This window comes from Schistocerca nitens, chromosome 9 (genome assembly GCF_023898315.1).
Source record: "Schistocerca nitens isolate TAMUIC-IGC-003100 chromosome 9, iqSchNite1.1, whole genome shotgun sequence".
Lineage (NCBI taxonomy): Eukaryota > Metazoa > Arthropoda > Insecta > Orthoptera > Acrididae > Schistocerca > Schistocerca nitens.
Window position 1 is genome coordinate 216123090 of NC_064622.1, and position 19539 is coordinate 216142628.

Consider the following 19539-nt stretch of genomic DNA (forward strand, 5'->3'; position numbering starts at 1 on the left):
TTTGTTTCCTTTTCAACTTCCGGTATTTGATGACGGCTGCTGTCTTGGGGTATTTAAAGAGTGTGTTCTACTCAACATTGTCAAAAGATTTCTGTAAATCAACAAATGCGGTAAACGTAAAGATAAATGATGGGTTCAGTGTCATCATGTGCAATCTTACATTTCTCTGGAACTTAAACTGATCTTCTCCAAAGCCATTTTCTACCAGTCTACTTATTCTTATATGTAAATAATATCTGTCAGTATTTTTCTACCGTGACTTGTTAAACTGATGTTTTGTTAGTATTTGCACCTGTCAACATCTGCCTTCTTGGAATTGGAATTATTACATTTTTCTTGAAGTCTGTCTGCTGTATCTTGCACATCAGGTGGAATAGTCTTGTCATGGCTGACACCCCAAGGAGCTCAGGAATTCTGAGGAAATGTCACCTGTTCCAGGAGTTTGTTTTGACGTAGGTCTTTCAGTGTTCTGTCAAATTCTTCTCATAGTATTTTACCTCCCATATTGTGTTCATTTACTTCCTATTCCCTTTCTATAATATTGCTTCAAGTTTATTTCCATTGTACACCCATTCTGTATATTCCATCCACCTTCCAGCCTTCCCTTCTTTGCTTAGTACTTCATACAGGTCCTTTTCTTTACTCCAAAGGTCTCTTTAATTCGCCTATCAATGGTATCTACCTTTCCCGAGGCTAAAGAGCTTCTGCATTCTTGCATTTGTCCTCTAGCCATTCCTGCTTAGTCATTTTGCACTATTTTGTGAACATCTGTATTCCCTTTTATCTGCTTCATTTGCCACATTTTTATATTTTCTCCTGCTGTTAATTAAATTTAGTAACAACAATTAGTATTGGTTTTTCCATCTTCAGCCTATTGCAGTTAATTGAGGAGAATTTTACGCCACATGCATTTTGCTTTTATTTACAAAGCATCTTCTTTGGTCATGACAGAAAAATGGATACATAATATGTTTGTACATTTTGGTTGCTATAGATTAAGAACACTATTTCTTTATAAAGTTGGAGTGCATTATACTTACTGCATTTCTACCCCTCATATGCACATTCAGCAAACCACTACTTTTTCCTTTGTTGTTAGTGGATATTGAGTATTTCCTGTATTATGCTAGGGTTTCTACTAGACTTTGTGCTTTTACCTACTTCAACCTCTGCTGCCTTCACTACTACTTCATCTTTCAAAGTTACCTGTTCATCTTCTATTATATCCCTCCCTCTCTTTCTGTCAGTCATTGCTTAATGCTCCTTCTGAAACTCTCAACAACAGTTGGTTCCTTCAATTTATCCAGGTCCCATCTCCATAATTTCCTACTCATAGCAGTCTCTTCAGTTTTAATCTGCAGTAAATTGTCATCAGAAGTCAACATCTGCCTCTGGTCGTGCCTTAATGGTGTAAAGTCTGGTTCCAAAATCCCTGTCTTACTCTTGTATAATCAATCTGAAACCTTCTCCAGGTCTCTTCCACGTGTACAGTTATGTTACATGGATCTTAAACCAAGTATTAGCAGTGACTAAATTATGCTCTGTGAAAAATACTGCATCTTTCATTCCTTTCCAGCAGTCCATGTTCCCCTGCTACTTTTCTTCTCTTCCTTCTGAAACTGCTGGCAAAAGTTGGATGGAAGTTTGATGTTATTTCTTTACCTTCTTTCATGTGCAGAGATTTAATGTCAGCATGTTTCATCCAATTACGAAATGTTCCAGCAATAGTTGACTGGTTACAGGAATAACTTACTATGCAACTCAACTCAGAATAGCACTCTTTAATTAACTTTGTTGATATGTTATCATATCCAGTCAAATATTTTGATTTTACAGATTTTATGGTGGATGGTACTGCTGTTGTAGTGAAGAACCTATTCACATGATTGATATTATCGTATTTGTATTATTCAGTTTATTTGTAATAGCTAGTGTGAGACATTCCCATAGCAGCATCTACTGAACCTGACAACCTCACATTTTGAGAAATGGTTTTGATCTGATTGTTAAAAAATTTTGCAATACTGCACACATTTGTTATCCATTATAACACTTACCCTGAATACCATCTGCTCCTTTTCATGTCTGGTTCTATCAGTCTCTTCCTTCGTTGTATCCCATATTGTCTCCATTTTGTTACCCAATGTGTCTATCTTTTTCTCACAATGCACTTGTTTTGGAGTCAATCCTACAGATTTCAGTATGTGACAGCATATCTTATAATGTGCTATAGTATCAACATTGGTCAGTTTCGGACAGGTAAAGTTTTCTTTTTATCTCACAAGATACCACTATTGCTTGTGTTATCCATAACTTTTTATAGAATTCTATCTACTCTGGTTTACTTTAGGAAGGGAAAACAGCTCTCAGATAAGGTAAAAACTTTTGTTAATAAATGTTTAGTATTTTTCATTTGTACCATGAGTGCTGTATACATCACACCACTTCATGTCACTGAGATATTTCCTAAAATCTGACAGCTCCTAGGAGAGATGCCCAGTATGTGTCATTGTTGCTGGATGTGGCTACTAGATGTGTGGAAGAGAATTTGGATCTTTTAATTTACAATAACCAGTCACATATTGTGAAAGAAATTTATTTTGTGAAATTATAATTAGTATCAAGTTTTCCAGTGATATCTATAGTTCACAATGTCATTTTTCCCTGTGCCATTGCATGTCAGTGTATCAGGTAAGTTAGATAAAATTATTTTCATATAAGTCGCTATTGAGCTACTGCTATACAATTTTATAGTGTTTCTCATGACTTCTTACTTTCAAGGGGATCACAGAAGTGTATCTACCACTCCAGAGTCAAAGTCATTCATAAAAAAGAATGTTATCACGGAAATCCATCTTAATATTAATATCATTTAATTGGATAGTTAAAAAATTTATTCATGAAGTGGCAGTAGAACACTCACATAAGAGGTTTGTAATTAGGCCAGCTTTCAGAGTCAGTGGCTCCTTCTTCAGGCAGAAGGGTTGAAAGGGAAGGAAGAGGGGTGAAGGAAAAGGACTGGAGACTTCTAGGAAATGGGGTAGATTTTGGGAAAGTCGCACAAAACCACATGTCAGGGCAGACTTACCACACAGGATGAGAACCTTCTCACCCTGTGCAGTAATTCTCCCCTGACTCACTGCTCTCTGTGACTTTCCTGAAATCCGTCCCATTTCCTAGACCTCTCCAGTCTTTTTCCTTCACCCCTCTTCCTTCTCCTTCAACCTTTCTGCCTGAAGAAGGGGCCACTGGCTCTGAAAGCTTGCCTAATTACAACCCTCTTTTATGTGTGTGTTCTGCTGCCACTTGGTGAGTAGATTTTTTATCTATCCAATTACATTATTTTGTCAAAATTGTTTGTTTTGTTGACATTAATATAATTCTAGGAAATTGAAAATTCAATTAATTTAGAAGTTTGCTAAAATTATAACATAACAGAAAATCTGGCTAGTACATACTTCAGGAGGCATAGTTCCCTGTACTGTTGATAGAAATACTTAAAAAAAAAAAAAAAAAAAAAAAAAAAAAAAAACAACCTCATAGTTTTCAAAAAATATATCCCTTCTTCAAAGAGGAAAGATCAATTTTTGGGGAAAGTTGAAAAGGGAGGGCTAGCTGCAGGTACTGAATGACGCACTCCTCCCCCCTACTCCCACCTCACCTCACCCATCCTCCCTACAAGTGAGAGTACTGTGTTTTGGAACTGTGGTCAACGTTTTAAATGGGTATATGCTGGAAGTAGAGAAGATGGAGGGGGGGGAATATAATGAGGCTGATTGGGGAGGGGAAAGGAAGCAGGGTGGGGACATCATGAGTCTAACGAGGAGTCATATTCAAATTATAGGATGTATAATTGTGTAAAACTTCTCGTTCAATTGCAAATATTGTTGAACAGTGGATATGTAAAATGTAAATGGCTTAAAGTAATGAAATTATAAAATGGAGTGAGGGGGGGATTCAGAGCGTGCAAGGGAAAGGGGAAGAGAGGGGGAAGGAAATTGGAAGAGATGCTATAGGTGTAACAAGAGAGTGTGTTACACAAAAATTGCAAAAAGTCAATTACCCTCAAAACCTCCTGTTAAAATACGAGAATGGATGCGTTAAACTGTAAAAGAGGGATAAAATAGTATGCAATAAAAATGGAAATAAAGTACCAAAAACTGAATTAGTATCTTAAGATATTCAAAGTATGCAACTCTAAAAGTATAAAGTCTTAAGGTCGCACTCTGGAAGTATAAAAATAAAAATTATGTAAAAATTTTTTTGTTAAAATAATAAAAGTATAGGCCTTATAACAATGGATGTATAAAAAGTGAAAGATGTAAAGATTGTAAAATTGCAGAAGTGGAATTATGTAGAGGACCTGGAGCTGCATGGAGTGTCACTAAATATTATGAATTTTAAAAACATTGAGAGTGTAAAATCGTAGAAATTATTAAGCAATAAATCATAAAAGTGAAACTATGTGCAGCAACTGAAGTTATAGGGACAGGGTGTGACAATTGTGGTTATTTACATTTGCTTCTGCTTGATGGCACTGTACAGGACGCAGTTTTGCATTATGTATGGAAGCCAGTCTGCATTCTGGCCTGCTGCTAGAATGGTGTGAGCCAATGTCCTGCGGTTGCTGCTTCTCGGTGAGTGGGGCTGTTGATCATACGTGTGCTATGGTGAAGTAGAAGATTGGGAGAGGCTTCAAAGTTCCTAAAAATGCACTCTTAATAAGATCATTCTTTTGATTTAATGCATTGCCTGGCTTGTGCAGAAGGTGCGTAAAAATCTCAGTTTTCTCCAACATTGTCAGGAGGTGTCCATTAGGTTCATTGTGCAGCATTTCCATGTGAATATCAGTAGTTCAAATGGCATGTTTTGACATTAAAAGATGCTCTCCGAATGCTGTTTTATTACTGTGAATTGGGCCTTGCCCTTTGAAGCATACTTCAGATGCCTGCCTATTTGACTTACATAATACACTCCTGGAAATTGAAATAAGAACACCGTGAATTCATTGTCCCAGGAAGGGGAAACTTTATTGACACATTCCAGGGGTCAGATACATCACATGATCACACTGACAGAACCACAGGCACATAGACACAGGCAACAGAGCATGCACAATGTCGGCACTAGTACAGTGTATATCCACCTTTCGCAGCAATGCAGGCTGCTATTCTCCCATGGAGACGATCGTAGAGATGCTGGACGTAGTCCTGTGGAACGGCTTGCCATGCCATTTCCACCTGGCGCCTCAGTTGGACCAGCGTTCGTGCTGGACGTGCAGACCGCGTGAGACGACGCTTCATCCAGTCCCAAACATGCTCAATGGGGGACAGATCCGGAGATCTTGCTGGCCAGGGTAGTTGACTTACACCTTCTAGAGCACGTTGGGTGGCACGGGATACATGCGGACGTGCATTGTCCTGTTGGAACAGCAAGTTCCCTTGCCGGTCTAGGAATGGTAGAACGATGGGTTCGATGACGGTTTGGATGTACCGTGCACTATTCAGTGTCCCCTCGACGATCACCAGTGGTGTACGGCCAGTGTAGGCGATCGCTCCCCACACCATGATGCCGGGTGTTGGCCCTGTGTGCCTCGGTCGTATGCAGTCCTGATTGTGGCGCTCACCTGCACGGCGCCAAACACGCATACGACCATCATTGGCACCAAGGCAGAAGCGACTCTCATCGCTGAAGACGACACGTCTCCATTCGTCCCTCCATTCACGCCTGTCGCGACACCACTGGAGGCGGGCTGCACGATGTTGGGGCGTGAGCGGAAGACGGCCTAACGGTGTGCGGGACCGTAGCCCAGCTTCATGGAGACGGTTGCGAATGGTCCTCGCCGATACCCCAGGAGCAACAGTGTCCCTAATTTGCTGGGAAGTGGCGGTGCGGTCCCCTACGGCACTGCGTAGGATCCTACGGTCTTGGCGTGCATCCGTGCGTCGCTGCGGTCCGGTCCCAGGTCGACGGGCACGTGCACCTTCCGCCGACCACTGGCGACAACATCGATGTACTGTGGAGACCTCACGCCCCACGTGTTGAGCAATTCGGCGGTACGTCCACCCGGCCTCCCGCATGCCCACTCTACGCCCTCGCTCAAAGTCCGTCAACTGCACATACGGTTCACGTCCACGCTGTCGCGGCATGCTACCAGTGTTAAAGACTGCGATGGAGCTCCGTATGCCACGGCAAACTGGCTGACACTGACGGCGGCGGTGCACAAATGCTGCGCAGCTAGCGCCATTCGACGGCCAACACCGCGGGTCCTGGTGTGTCCGCTGTGCCGTGCGTGTGATCATTGCTTGTACAGCCCTCTCGCAGTGTCCGGAGCAAGTATGGTGGGTCTGACACACCAGTGTCAATGTGTTCTTTTTTCCATTTCCAGGAGTGTATTTTGGACAGTTTCAACATTTTGGTTTATACAGACCTGCTGCTATGAATTTCGAGGCTTTTCTGTTTGCACAGTTCCCAGTCTGAAGCGAATAATGTCATTAGTCTTAAACACTATGTGCAAATTGTTATTGTAAAATTGTCTAACAGTAATTTTTGAAACCCATCCTTTATAACTCATGGGTATATTCTGTAGTTTTAACCCAACTCCCTCTTGTTAGACTCATGACATCCCCACCACACTCTCACTCTCTATGCCCCCCCCCCCCCGCCACCACCTCCACCAAATCGGCCTCACTCCATTTCTCCTTCCAATTCTCCCCTACTCCCAACATATATCTGTTTAAAACATTGACTGCAGTTGCAAAACACAATACTCTGATATGTGGTTCTGAGTAGACAAGACAGGTTGCTGATGCCACTACTTAAGAGGTAAATTCTACATTTAATTACAATTCTTTTCTTTTCTACTTATTGTAAAATATGAGATGGTATATATTTAGTTTTATTTTGTTTTGGATCTGAAGATGATCCTGAGTGAGCAAAACATGCAATCTATTTAAAAATGTACAGCTGAGATGAACAATAAATGTTAATTATCTTAAATATCAATACAGTTGCTAAATCTTTCATGGAGACAATTTTGTGAGCTATAGTGATGAACAAAAAAGTTTTTAGATCAATTTTAAATTGAAGATAAAGCTATTTCTATGTGAACAGCGGCAGTTAAAATTCATTTGCCATGTTGAAGCATATGAGGAATATCTTTCAATCAGAGGACAGGGAAGTTTTCTGCTTGTGATCCAAAACAGGGTTTCTTTTATAAAACTGTTTTTACAGTGTCCATCAAAATAATATCACCTAATGCTAAGATTCAGTCAATATTGTTGATAATGAAGAGTCTGATCTTGAGTGGAAGTAGACCACTATCATCAGAATGCCAAATGTAGGCAGTAGGACATACATATAGGGAATGCAGAAAACATTCACAAGCACTGTCCAAGGTGTTTACGCTGTGTGCCAAGTTGGGAAGTGTGGTAACTAGTAGGATAGAGAGGAAAAAAATGACTTTTCCAATTTCAACACTATGAAACATTTGTGAATACATGATACTTATTCAATACAACCCGGTCCTGTTAAATGTATCATGGGAAGGGGACATAAATGCACTATAAGTTTCAAGAATTGTTTTTGTCCCCTCTGTCGTAGTCAGGAGACTGATCACAATCTGCTGCAAAACAGTTCCTATTTAAAAAGATTACAAGTTAGTGAGTTCTTAGCAGACTTGTTAACTGCAATATAAAATGAATGAGTTGGTGATAGCAAATGAGCTAGGCTACACTGTCTTCGAAATTAAGTTTACTCAACAAATCTTAATTTATGTAGTGGTGTTATATATCTTGGTAAACTCCAGCTAGTACCCAAATTCATAAAAAAGCAGACTCAAAGTGACCCTCATAATTCAAGAGTAATAGCTTAAACTGGAAATTCCACAATGTATATTAACACATTTCCCTATGAAAACTGTTAAAATTCCCAAATGGTCTCACTTGCAGAAAAATTCTGAGACATAATATGAACTAACCCATGAAAATTCAAAGTCCCAATCATTGTGCTACAGTTCCACTTGCTGCCCAGAAGGCTGTCTCACAAACATGACCAATTCTCAGTATTATTATTGAGAATTTTATGCCACCAGTTGTCAAATGCATGATATTTCTAGCACAACATGTTTCAGGACTATGTTATCCCATTATCAAAACGTGGAAACCAATCAGTAAATTGCAATAGTACACATATTGACAACCATAGAAACTGTTTTAATGTGTTTTATATTATAACATATCTTAAAGCAACTAAGCCATTACGCACCATCAGAAGTAAAAACCCAGCAGCAAACATGCATTTTCAAACATAGAATGCTTAGCACAAGGCTAATTCTGCTCACTAAGTTCTTAGAATAAGGATGAAGAAATAAAACACTTAGAAGAATAGCAGTAGAAAATGGTTTTGGTGCAGGTTTAATAGATAGGAATCTGCATAAATATGGAGTAATGCCATATTGGGAATTATCTGGTATAAATGAGCAACGTTATTTAACAAAAAAGAGGTGAAAATTGAATTCAGGGTGAACAACAAACTGGAGCAGAAGGTGAGCCATAAGTTTGGTACAGAAGCAAACTGGATAAGGAAAGTGCCACTGTATGCAATTAAGTGTCTAGATTGAGAAATTGAAGAGCATAGCTCATTGGCTGTAGCAAAGCACATTGAGAGTGAATAGCATTTGTTGGGTAACATCAAAGAGAGCATGATGCTATTGCAGTTCGAGGATAAAGCGTGGGTGTTGTCAAATTTAGAGGAAGTGGAGATTTCTTGCACTTTAAGGAGGAAATGTATCAACATGTTAATTGAGAGGAGTGAAGTGTCCAAGGGGCATTCCTGGGCCCAATTTAGCAATGTAATACTTGGGAAGTAGCCACCAATTCATTCAAATTACCAGTGTTATGTTTTATGTTTTCTATTTCCCATTCTAGATGAATGCATACATTGCAACACAGGTGTAGTGCTGGTTTTTAATTTACTAGGACTTGACATTTAATGTCATAGATTTTATGATAGACAGTAGTATCATTGGAGGCTGTGATATATCCATTGCAGGAAAGTACTATCTTTGGTATGATGTGAAAGAGACCGCCTTTTGTTTACAACTGTGTCTTAAGAGGGTAACATGCCAACATGAGATGTTCTAAGAAGAATTTTATCATTTACAATTCATATTTGCTGCTGGGTTTTGACTTTTCACAGTGCCTAATGACACAGAAGCTTGAAGGTATGTTATACTAACGGACATTATAAATAGTTTTGTGTGGTTGTCAGTGTGTATTGTATTACAATTTATTTATTAGTTTTCCATTGTTTTATACTGTACAATAATAGGATAATGTATTCCCAAAATGTGTTATGCTAAATATGAGGTGGAATCCAAAATTTTTGGGACTGGTGCTGCCATCTGGAAAATAGGAGTAGTAGATCTTTGCACGGCTAGGTGGCGAGAGCTACATATCTAAGTCAGTGTGTGGAGTGGCATTCAGCTGGGAGGATGTGTTGTGTGTCCGCAGTGCTTTCCGTAATACTCTGTGTTTGGTGTGTGGCAATATTACGATGAAGCCATGAACAAAACAGAGCGTGTGTATCAAATTCTGTGCGAATCTCAGGAAAAGTGCTACAGAGACCCTTGCAATAATTCAACAAGTTTTTGGGGAATGGAGCATGAGTTGTACGTGTGTGTTTGACTAACTACCTAACTAACTAGCATGCTCGCTTCAGGGCTGATTGTACAGACATCAAAGAAGATGCTCACACTGGAAGGCCCATTAGCCGCACAACACCAGACACTGTTGCCAAACTGCAACAATTGGTTCGCACAGATCTATGTCGAACCATTCAAGACCTTGCGGATGAAATGGGTATTGGTTATGTGACATGTCAACGAATGTTGTCTGATGAATTGGGCATGCATCGTGTCGTCGCAAAATTTGTGCCAAGGATTTGACTGCTGATCAGAAGGCACAGCGTGTTGAAGTGCACATGGACCTTCATCAGACTGCAGAACTGATGGTCCAACCTTCTTGTCACGGGTTATCACCGGTGACAAGAGCCTGATTCACAGTTATGGCCCAGGGACAAAACAACAATCATACCAGTGGAAGAACCCGGGCTCTCCAAGACCCAAAAAAGTGAGACAGGTGAGGAACATGATCTTCATTTTCTTTGATACCAAGGAAATTGTGCACAAAGAATTAATCCCACCAACCCAAAAGTGAATTCCTTGTACTACTGTGACACTTTTTGATGGCTCTATGAAAACGTGGAGCAATGATGGCACGAACTTTGGCATCAAGGGAACTGGCTGCTGCATCACGACAATGCGCCCTGTCACACGTCCTTGCTCACCAGGACCTTTTTGGCAAAAAACAACATGGCAGTTGTACCCCACCCACCATACATGCCAGATTTCCCACCTTGTCACTTCTCCCTATTCCCAAAACTGAAACTCAAGTTGAAAGGCCATCGGTTCGACACTCTAGAGAGGATTCAAGAAGCATCGCTGGTGGTGATAAACACCCTCAAAGAACAGGACTTCCAGAAAATGTTTGACCAGTGGCAGAAGCACAGAGTCCAGTGTGTATGTGCAGATGGGAACTACTTCGAGGGTGATGGCGACCATTTATCCAAAGGTAAGGTTTTCAACAGATGGAAGCACCAGTCCCGAAAATTTTGGATAGCACCTCTTACATCACACATTTGGCAACTGGTGGTGTAAAATTCTCAGTATCAATTCATGAGACAGTTGTATGATGGCTTCACAATGTGTTACCAACTCATATCATGGATGCAGAGCTGTTCACTCTTTCAACATTGAAAACAAAGTTCCTCTCCCGGCTTGACACCCTAGCCTTGCTCCCACTACTTCTTTTAGCTTGCTTCCTATGGGCTGCTGCTGTCATCTCTTCCCTACCAGGCCACTCTGTCCTATTTACATGCATTATATTACAATTTCGTACAGCTTTTGAATGGTTGGCCAACATTAGTTAAAAGAGTTTTATAATTAATCACACTCAAACAATGATCAAAATGACTCCAAACACAATATGCTTCAAATTAGTATCTTGTCATAAAATATTATGTTAACATGAATATTTTGTTTCTCACCTAAGACATACATAATCTGCACATTTTAATATTAAGTACAAGTATTTTATTGGAAATTATATGATCTCATTTTGCATGCTCTGGTGTGTTCATTAAATATATGTAAGAATGATTTGTTGAGAATTCCTACTCATTTTTTCCTGGGGAGAGTTTCATGTGAAGACATACCAGAGCCTGCTGGCTAAGCCTCATGAGCTGTATCAGATTATCTGCCCATATACTTGCACCATCCATTAAGCATCTCAACCAAACCTAATTGTACATCAGATCATGCCTGGTACAATAACACCCATTTCAGCTTTCCAAACTGGAAAATACTGCAGTCCCGTTAACGCATAGAGCTGCCCTATCCTGCAATATTTCTACAAGCATTGTCGCAAATGTTTTGTAATCTTGAGCTGTGGGCTCATGGTTTAAAATTTCTATTATTAATTTCTTTATACTGAGTGTTCCTTGCCAGAATTTGGAAACTCACACTCTGTAGGAGTTCTCCAGTGATTATTTACATTGCTTGAAAAATCGGTCCAAGCAATTCACAAATTTTATTCCGCACAATTTAGTTAAGGTCCACTCAAACCAAAATGCAGTTGTACACACTGAAATTTTTCCAACTGCTCTACAGCCATTACTGTACTGTTATCTTTTAAATAAATGTTGTATTGTCATATGTAAAAAGAAAAGGCTTCTTTTTTGTTTTATATGATTTTATAAATTCTGCATTTCCATCTATACTCCACAAGCCGTCTGACAGTGTATGGTAGAAGGTACTTCTGGTATCACTAACTGATCCTCCCTACCCTGTGGGAAGAATTGTCATTAGTGAACCTCTGTATTAGCTCTATTTTCTCAGATTTTCTCATTGTAGCAATTTTGCAAGATGTATGGGGAAGAAGTAATGTGTTGTCCTAGTGTTCCCAGAATGTGTTACAGTAGTTATTGCTTCCAGCACTTTGTCATAAGTAGTGCTTGTGTACAGTAGTGGATTTCTTTTTCTGTGTATATGTAGTGTGTTCCATTTATTTACATTCAGAGTCAATCACCAGTCACTGCAACATTCATCAGTTCTCTGTCAGTCTTCCTGCAAATTGTGACACAGTTCTGGTATTGGTACCTTCTTGTAGACAACTGCATAATCTGGAAACAGCCTTATGGAGCTTTCGAGTAGATAGTAATAGTCCTACCACATTTCCTTGGGGTATTCTTGAAATTACCTTTACATCTGTCAATTTTGTTCATAATACATTAGCATAAAACATGTTCCATAATTCTGCAACAGAATGATGTCAGTGACACAGGCCTATAATTATGTGCATCTTTCCTAGAACTCATCTTAATAATGAGAATGTTTTGAGGTGGATTCCCCCTTCAGCACGAGGTACTCTTTGTTGTTTCAGTGACTATGCTAAACTGCTGCAAGTAGGGGAACAAGTTTTTGCACACAATCTATGCAGTATCATCTGGCCCATTCTGCGGCATTTCTCAATTGTTTAAAAAAATTTGAGTTTTACATTTGAGGAAAATATAGATTGCTACTTACTTTAAAGATGTCATGTAGGTTGCTACTTACTATGACGATGACATGTTAACTTACAGACAGGCACAATGAAAAGACACTTTCACATTAGTCTCAAATGGCTCAATGAAAAAATGCTTTCACATTAACTTTTGGTCAAAGACTTCATCAGAAAATGGAAACACACACATGCATATTTATGTTATGTGATTTTAATAAAAAGTATAGTAATAATTTTAATAGTAATAATATTAATAATAATAATAGCAATAGCCATAAAACATACAGTACGTCAGCTGGTTCTGTTTATAAATTCTTCAATGGTGCAAAAGGAGTGGGCCCAAAGTAAGCCTTCAAGGTTCCTCTTAACCTGAACTTTATTTGTAGCTACATTTTTATGAGTGCTGGAAAGTTTCTGGAAATGTGTGTTCCTGAACAGTAGACCTATTTTTGCTTGATGAGGGGTTATTCTTGTTCCCAGTATTGACTTTGTGAACTGAGCTGTTTGTTGGAAAAAGTTTATATTATTTGGCACAAATTTCATTAAGGAATAAATATGCCAGAAGCAGTAGTTAGTATACTCAGTTCCTTGAACAAGCTTCTACAGTGTGTTAGTGAATTTACATCATAAGTAATATGTGTTATGCACTTTTGGACTCTGTAAACTTTTGTTTTTATTTCTTTTAGTTTTAGGTCACATATGCTTGATAACATTCACATTGTAAGTAAAGATTTGCTTAGGCATTTCAGCAGTTCTGTCGTGTGCTCATCCAAACTGAATTTTCTGTCAGGTTGCACTCTCAGGAATTTCACACTGTCAACTTCTTCTATCTGTGCACCTTCGTACTTAGTATATATGTGGGGTGTACACCTCTTGCTTGTTCTTAACTGCATGCAGTAAGTGTTTGTGAAATTTAATGACAGTGGGTTGGGTGCAAACCATGTATTAATATCCTTGAATATGTAATTTGTAACAATTTCTAAAACTATTCTCAACTTGCTGTTTATTGCACTATTTGTGTCATCTGCAATCAAAACAAAGTCTGCCTTTGGCATATTGTAACTGATGAGAAGCCATTAATCTACACAAGAAAAAGCAGTGGCCCTAAGATGGATTCTTGTGGGACACCGCAGGTAATTACTTCCCTATCTGATGATGGTAGCTTAATTTACTACTCTCTCATACACACATTTTGTTTGTGAGATATTGGTTAATCCATTTTGCAACATTGCTAGTGATGTCATAATGTTCTGATTTACTTGGAAGGGTGTTGTGGTTCACACAGCAAAAGACTTTGACAAATCATAGAAAATACCTGAAGCTTGTAATTTATTATCTAATGAATTAAGTACATTCTCACTACATGTGTAAATAGCCTTTGCAATATCAGATGCCTCATAAATCCATACTGTGTCTTGGAAAATATTTGATTTATGGTCAAGTGCTTAAGAAGCCACCTATACATTCCTTTTCCAAAATTTTTGGGGATACTGGCACACGTGAAATGGTCTGCAGTTTGGTGACACTTTTTTGTCCCCTTTCTTGGACGGAGTTTCAATGGAAACATATTTCAACCAATCAGGAAATGTTCCAGTAGCAAAAGACTGATTCAACAAATAAGCATTTACCTGTCCACGAAAACACTCCTGAATTAACTTTATTGATATGTCGTATTTGGCACTTGAATGCTTTGATTGTAAAGATTTTACTATGGATATTATTTGTCTTGTTGAAATTAGTGTCGTATTCATGCAACTGAAGTTAACTGTAAAGGCTTGTCTGAGGTATGCTAGTGCTTTATTTAATGATCCTGACAATCCTATGCTATCAGTGGTAGATGTAAAGTACTGTTCAAGACATTTGCCACACTACACCCATCTGTTATCAAGTGTATCACCAACTCTTAAAGCTGTCTGTTCCAGTTCCTTTCTAGTTCTGCTCATTCACTACATCGCATATTCCAGAATGAAATTTTCACTCTGCAGCAGAGTGTCCGCTGATACATAACTTCCTGGCAGATTAAAACTGTGTGCCGGATCGAGACTTGAACTCAGAAGCTTTGCCTTTCGCGGGCAAGTGTTATACCAGATGAGCTTCCCAAGCATGACTCACGACCCATCCTCACAGCTTTACTTCTGCCAGTAACTCATCTCCTTCCTTCCAAACTTCACAGAAGCTCTCCCACTAGTTCTGCATGTTTTGCATGAGACCTTCTGTGAAGTTTGGAAGGTAGGATATGAGGTAGTGTTGGAGGTAAAGCTGTGAGGACAGGTTGTGAGTCGTGCTTGGGTAGCTCAGTTGGTAGAGCATTTGCCCAAATTCGAGTCTCAGTCTGGCACACAGTTTTAATCTGCCAGGAAATTTCATATCCCATTTTTTTCACTTTTTTTCTTTCTTTCTTTTTTTCTTCACCCCCCCCCCCCCTCGCCCCATGTAGCTATCTGCTTCTCATAGTGCATTTCTTATATGTCTGTATTACTTTTCTTAATATTCTGCAGTAATCCTTGTAATGAGCTAAATCATTAACATCGGAGCTCATCGCGGTTACCAGATACAGTTGCCTTTTTGTCCTACAAGATACCTTCATTCCTCAATAATCCATGATTTTTCTGTAGACTTCTGTTTAATGTGAATTACTTTTGGAGGAAAACAGTTTTGAGCCTAGTTCATGACATTATTAATGGAAGAATTGTATTTTTCATTCATATCATGAGCTCTGTATATATCTTTCCAGTTAATATCTTTGAGCAATTTCCTAAAATACTCAAGTTTCAATAGATTAACTCTTCTCCCATACTTGGATTTAGTAGGTTTTGCCATACGATTTTATTCCTTTGATGTGCCTAGAAAAATGTTGTCAATGACTGTTTTAGAGCATTTAAATATCCCAGTTAAACATCTTACTGTAGAAATTATATTAAATGACAATGTTACTTATTGTAATAAACATTTATTGGAAGAACTTTTCAGAAAAACTACGTTAATATCATCATCAAACACAAACTCTTTGGTCTTTACTGTTACATAGGCCAATAGAGCTTATGGATGATTTATGAGCTGGTTACAATTTCCTGCAGCTACCCAGTATATAGTTACTATAGTATATGGAATGGTATGAAAATTTTATATAATATGAATTGATAAAAAAAAAATCAGCTCACCGGGGACAGAAGCAAACACATATAAAAAATATGAAACTCCACAAGCATTTGCAGTCAGTGAGTTCTTTTACTGGTGGAAGTGTTGAAGGAATGGAAGGAAAGGATTGGTGAGATTTAGGAAATGGGGAGAGAGGCAGAAAAGTTACCCAGAACCCCGAGTCAGTGGAGACATATTGGACAGGATGAGAAGGGAAGACATATATTTAGTGTTTTCACTGGACAAGAATTGAAAACATGAGAACTTAAAGGTGGAAAGTAGGGTATAAGCAAGACACATGGTACTTAAAAAGCATCATGCATGAGTCAATAATAGCAGAAAGTTAAAGGTAGACAGGTAAGGAGAGTGGAGGAAAAGAGACAGGTTGGAAAATAAAAGATATAGAAAAGTAGAAGGGAGCAAAGAAGAGAAATAGATACTGAAAACAAATGCTGAGACCACATAAATTAACATAAATTTAGACCAGGTGTGTGGCAAGAACCAAGCACATGTTGTAATTCTTAGTTCCCACCTGCAGATTGCTGAGAAACTAGTGCCTACAGAGAGAACCCAGATGGCACATGCTGAAAAGACACAGAGGTCATGACTATCATGTTACAGGGTGTATTTTGCAACAGTATGTATTATGTATTACCAGTATACACCCTCTGCCTATGACCATTCATCATAAACAACAACTTGGCAGTAGTTATACCAATGTAGTAGGCTGAACAGTGTTTACATAACAGCTTGTAGACTGCATGTTACAGGTGGTTCTCCCTTTGATAGTGTATGTGTTGCCATTCACAGAGTTAGAGCAGATGGTGTTAGAGGGTGCATTGGGTAAGTTGTACAGTGTGGGCAGTCACAAAGATAGGAGACATAGGGTAGGGAAATGCGTGCAGAGGGAGAATAGGGCCTGACCATGGTACTGCAGAGACTGGGTTGGGGACTGGGTTACAAAACTTTATTCTAGATGTGGTGGGCAAAATGTCAGACTGAATGGACCTCGTTTTAGTTCACGATTTTTGAAAGCCATAGCCTTGTCGAAGTAGCTGATTAATACCCTCAAGATGAGGATATAATGGGTCACAAGAGGTTTACTGCTAAGGTTTGTTTTTCATTTTTTTATTTGTGTTTTTTTAAGGTTTAATGTGAATAGAACTGTGTAGCATACCCTTAGTGAGGATGACTTCATCATCAAGAAAAGTGGCATGAGATTCAGATTAGGCCCATGTGAAATTTAATTTTGAGAATGTATTTAGATATACCAAAAATACAACAGGTCAACCTCACCATGAGCCCATATGGTAAAGATGTCATCAGTGAATCTAAATCAAAACCAAAGGCTGAAGACTTATAAATTCCTGCTAAGCCCCCTCAAAGTGACCGATGAAAAGGTTGATACAGGAAGGAGCCATCCTAGTTCCTCTGGACATACCCCTGATCTGTTTGTATGTCTGCCCCTCAGAGGTAAAGTGGTGCAAGCAGAGGTGAGAGTGTGGCTTCTTCAGCAGTCAGGCATTCTACAGTAACAGTGTCAACAAACTGGTGTCTCGTTGGGAGAAATGATTCATCACCCTAGTGACTATGTTGAGAAATAAATATCTAGAGATGAAGAATAAAGATATTTATTTATAAAGCTTTCTAAGTTTTCGTCTAAAAAATTCAGAGGCACTACTTTTCAGCACGCCTTCATATATGTGGCTGATGTTTTTCTCACTGGAGCCACAAGTCAAATATATTTGCCACGTTAATCACAACACTGTCTGAGGAAGTCCTATGTCTCTTTCCTCTATTACTTGTGGCTGTTTCCCACTTCTCTGTAACATTCTCCCTCCTTAATCAATTCTAAAATTGCAAACAGTATTTTGCTATTGTACTCCAAACAACCTTGATGTAAACTACAAATTTATCATCTCAGATGATAGTGATTGTAGTAAACAATCTGACAAAGACATACTCAAAGTTTATTGTTTAGCAAACTTACAAATGCAATACATTCATTACTGCCACTTACAATATTTCAAGAATTACATAATGAAATGCCATATGTCATTTTGGGAGAAATGGTTTGCCCATTGATAGAAAATATGAGGAGGCATTTTTATCACAGATGGGAAAAGATTTAACAGTTATATGTATGCCAGAGCAAGAAGATTTGCTGAATGTTCATTTGGGTAATGACGAGACAATATGGCCTGCTGAGGTTATGAAGTGGGGTCTTCTATTGATGTGGCTGATTGTTTAATTACATTCATTTGTGTACATAATAAGTATTGTCATTGACTGGGAAGTTTACAATGTCTATGCTGATTATTTTATTAACAATGCTGATACGCAAACATTTTGTATCACATGCAAAGCCAGCCAGAAATTCTTTTGGTTGAATTGTTTGTTTGAAACACAACATAAAAATTTTTGGTAATCTTTAAAAACTTTGAAACCTCTTCACAGATTGAAATTGTGTGCCAGACCAGGACTCGGACCTGAAATGTAACCTTCCATGGACAGTGCTCTTATCAGAATGAAATTTTCACTCAACAGTGGAGAGTGCAATGGTGTGAAACTTACTGGCAGGTTAAAACGATATGCCAGACTGAACTTTGAACTTGGGATCTTTGATGTTTATGGGCAACTGCTCACAAACTGAACAACACAAACTTAGCTCATGACCTATCTTTACAGCTTCACTTCCACCAGAGCCTCATCTCCTACTTTTCAAAGTTCAGGTAAGGTCTGTGAAGCATCGCCTTGTCTGTGTCAAAGCCTTGTCTCTGGAGTATCCTTTCTTCCAGGATTGCTAGTCCTGCAAGTTTCGTAGGAGGGATTCTGGAAAGGTTGGAAAGTGGGAAATGAGATACTGGCAGGAGTAAAGCTGTAAGGACAGATTGTGTGTCATGCCTGGGTAGCTCAGACAGGTGAGCACTTGCCCATGAAAGGCAAAGTTCAAGTTCAAGTTCATGACTTAGTCTGGTACACAGTTTTAATGTGCCTGGAAGTTCCACATCAACCTACACTCCGCTGCACAGTGAAAATTTCATTCTGGGAACATGCCCCAGACTGTGGCTAAGTCATGTTTCCACAATATTCTTTCTTCCAGGAGTGCTAGTCTTGTAAGTTTCACAGGAGAGCTTCTGTGAAGTATGGAAAGTGAGCGATGAGGTACTGGCAGAAGAAAAATATGAGAACAGTCCATGAGTTATATTTGTGTAGCTCAGAGCTCTTGCTTACAGAAGGACAAGTTCCCAAATTAGAGTCTCAGTACAGTACACAGTTTTCAGCAGTCAGAAAGTTTTAAAGACCTTATCAACTGAGCAGTTAAGGAATGACTTACAATCCAGCCTTTCACTTCTACTTTCTAAACTTCACAGAATCACTCTCACATACCTAGCAGGGCTAGCACTCCAGGGAAAAAGGCTATTGTGGAGCAATGGCTTAGACACAGCCTAGGGTAATGTATCCTGAATGAATTTTTCACTCTGCGGCAGAATATTTTCGATTTTGAAACTTTTTGACAAATTAAAACTGTATGCCAGACTGAGACTCGACCTGGAATCTTAATTTATTGTGGCAATGCTCTGTTGCAGTGGTTGTGCATACATGACATAACTGCATGGGAGTAGAAAGAGGTAATCAGTGACAAACTCTAAAAATAAGACTTCCACTACAAAGGCATCTGCTGAAGTTATCATATTCCGAAAGATCATAGTGTCACTGAAAACAGTGCAATGGGGAGTGCTTGAATAAAATATTCATCATAGCTCAGCTACTGCCAAAC

At 39.0% G+C, this 19539-nt stretch overlaps 1 protein-coding gene across 1 annotated transcript in view; it reads left to right on the forward strand.

Moving 5' to 3' along the window:
• The window catches only part of LOC126204133 (RIMS-binding protein 2-like), a 1140279-nt gene that overhangs the window by 1004158 nt on the left and 116582 nt on the right, over window positions 1–19539 (forward strand). The gene's annotated exons all lie outside the window — the stretch shown is intronic.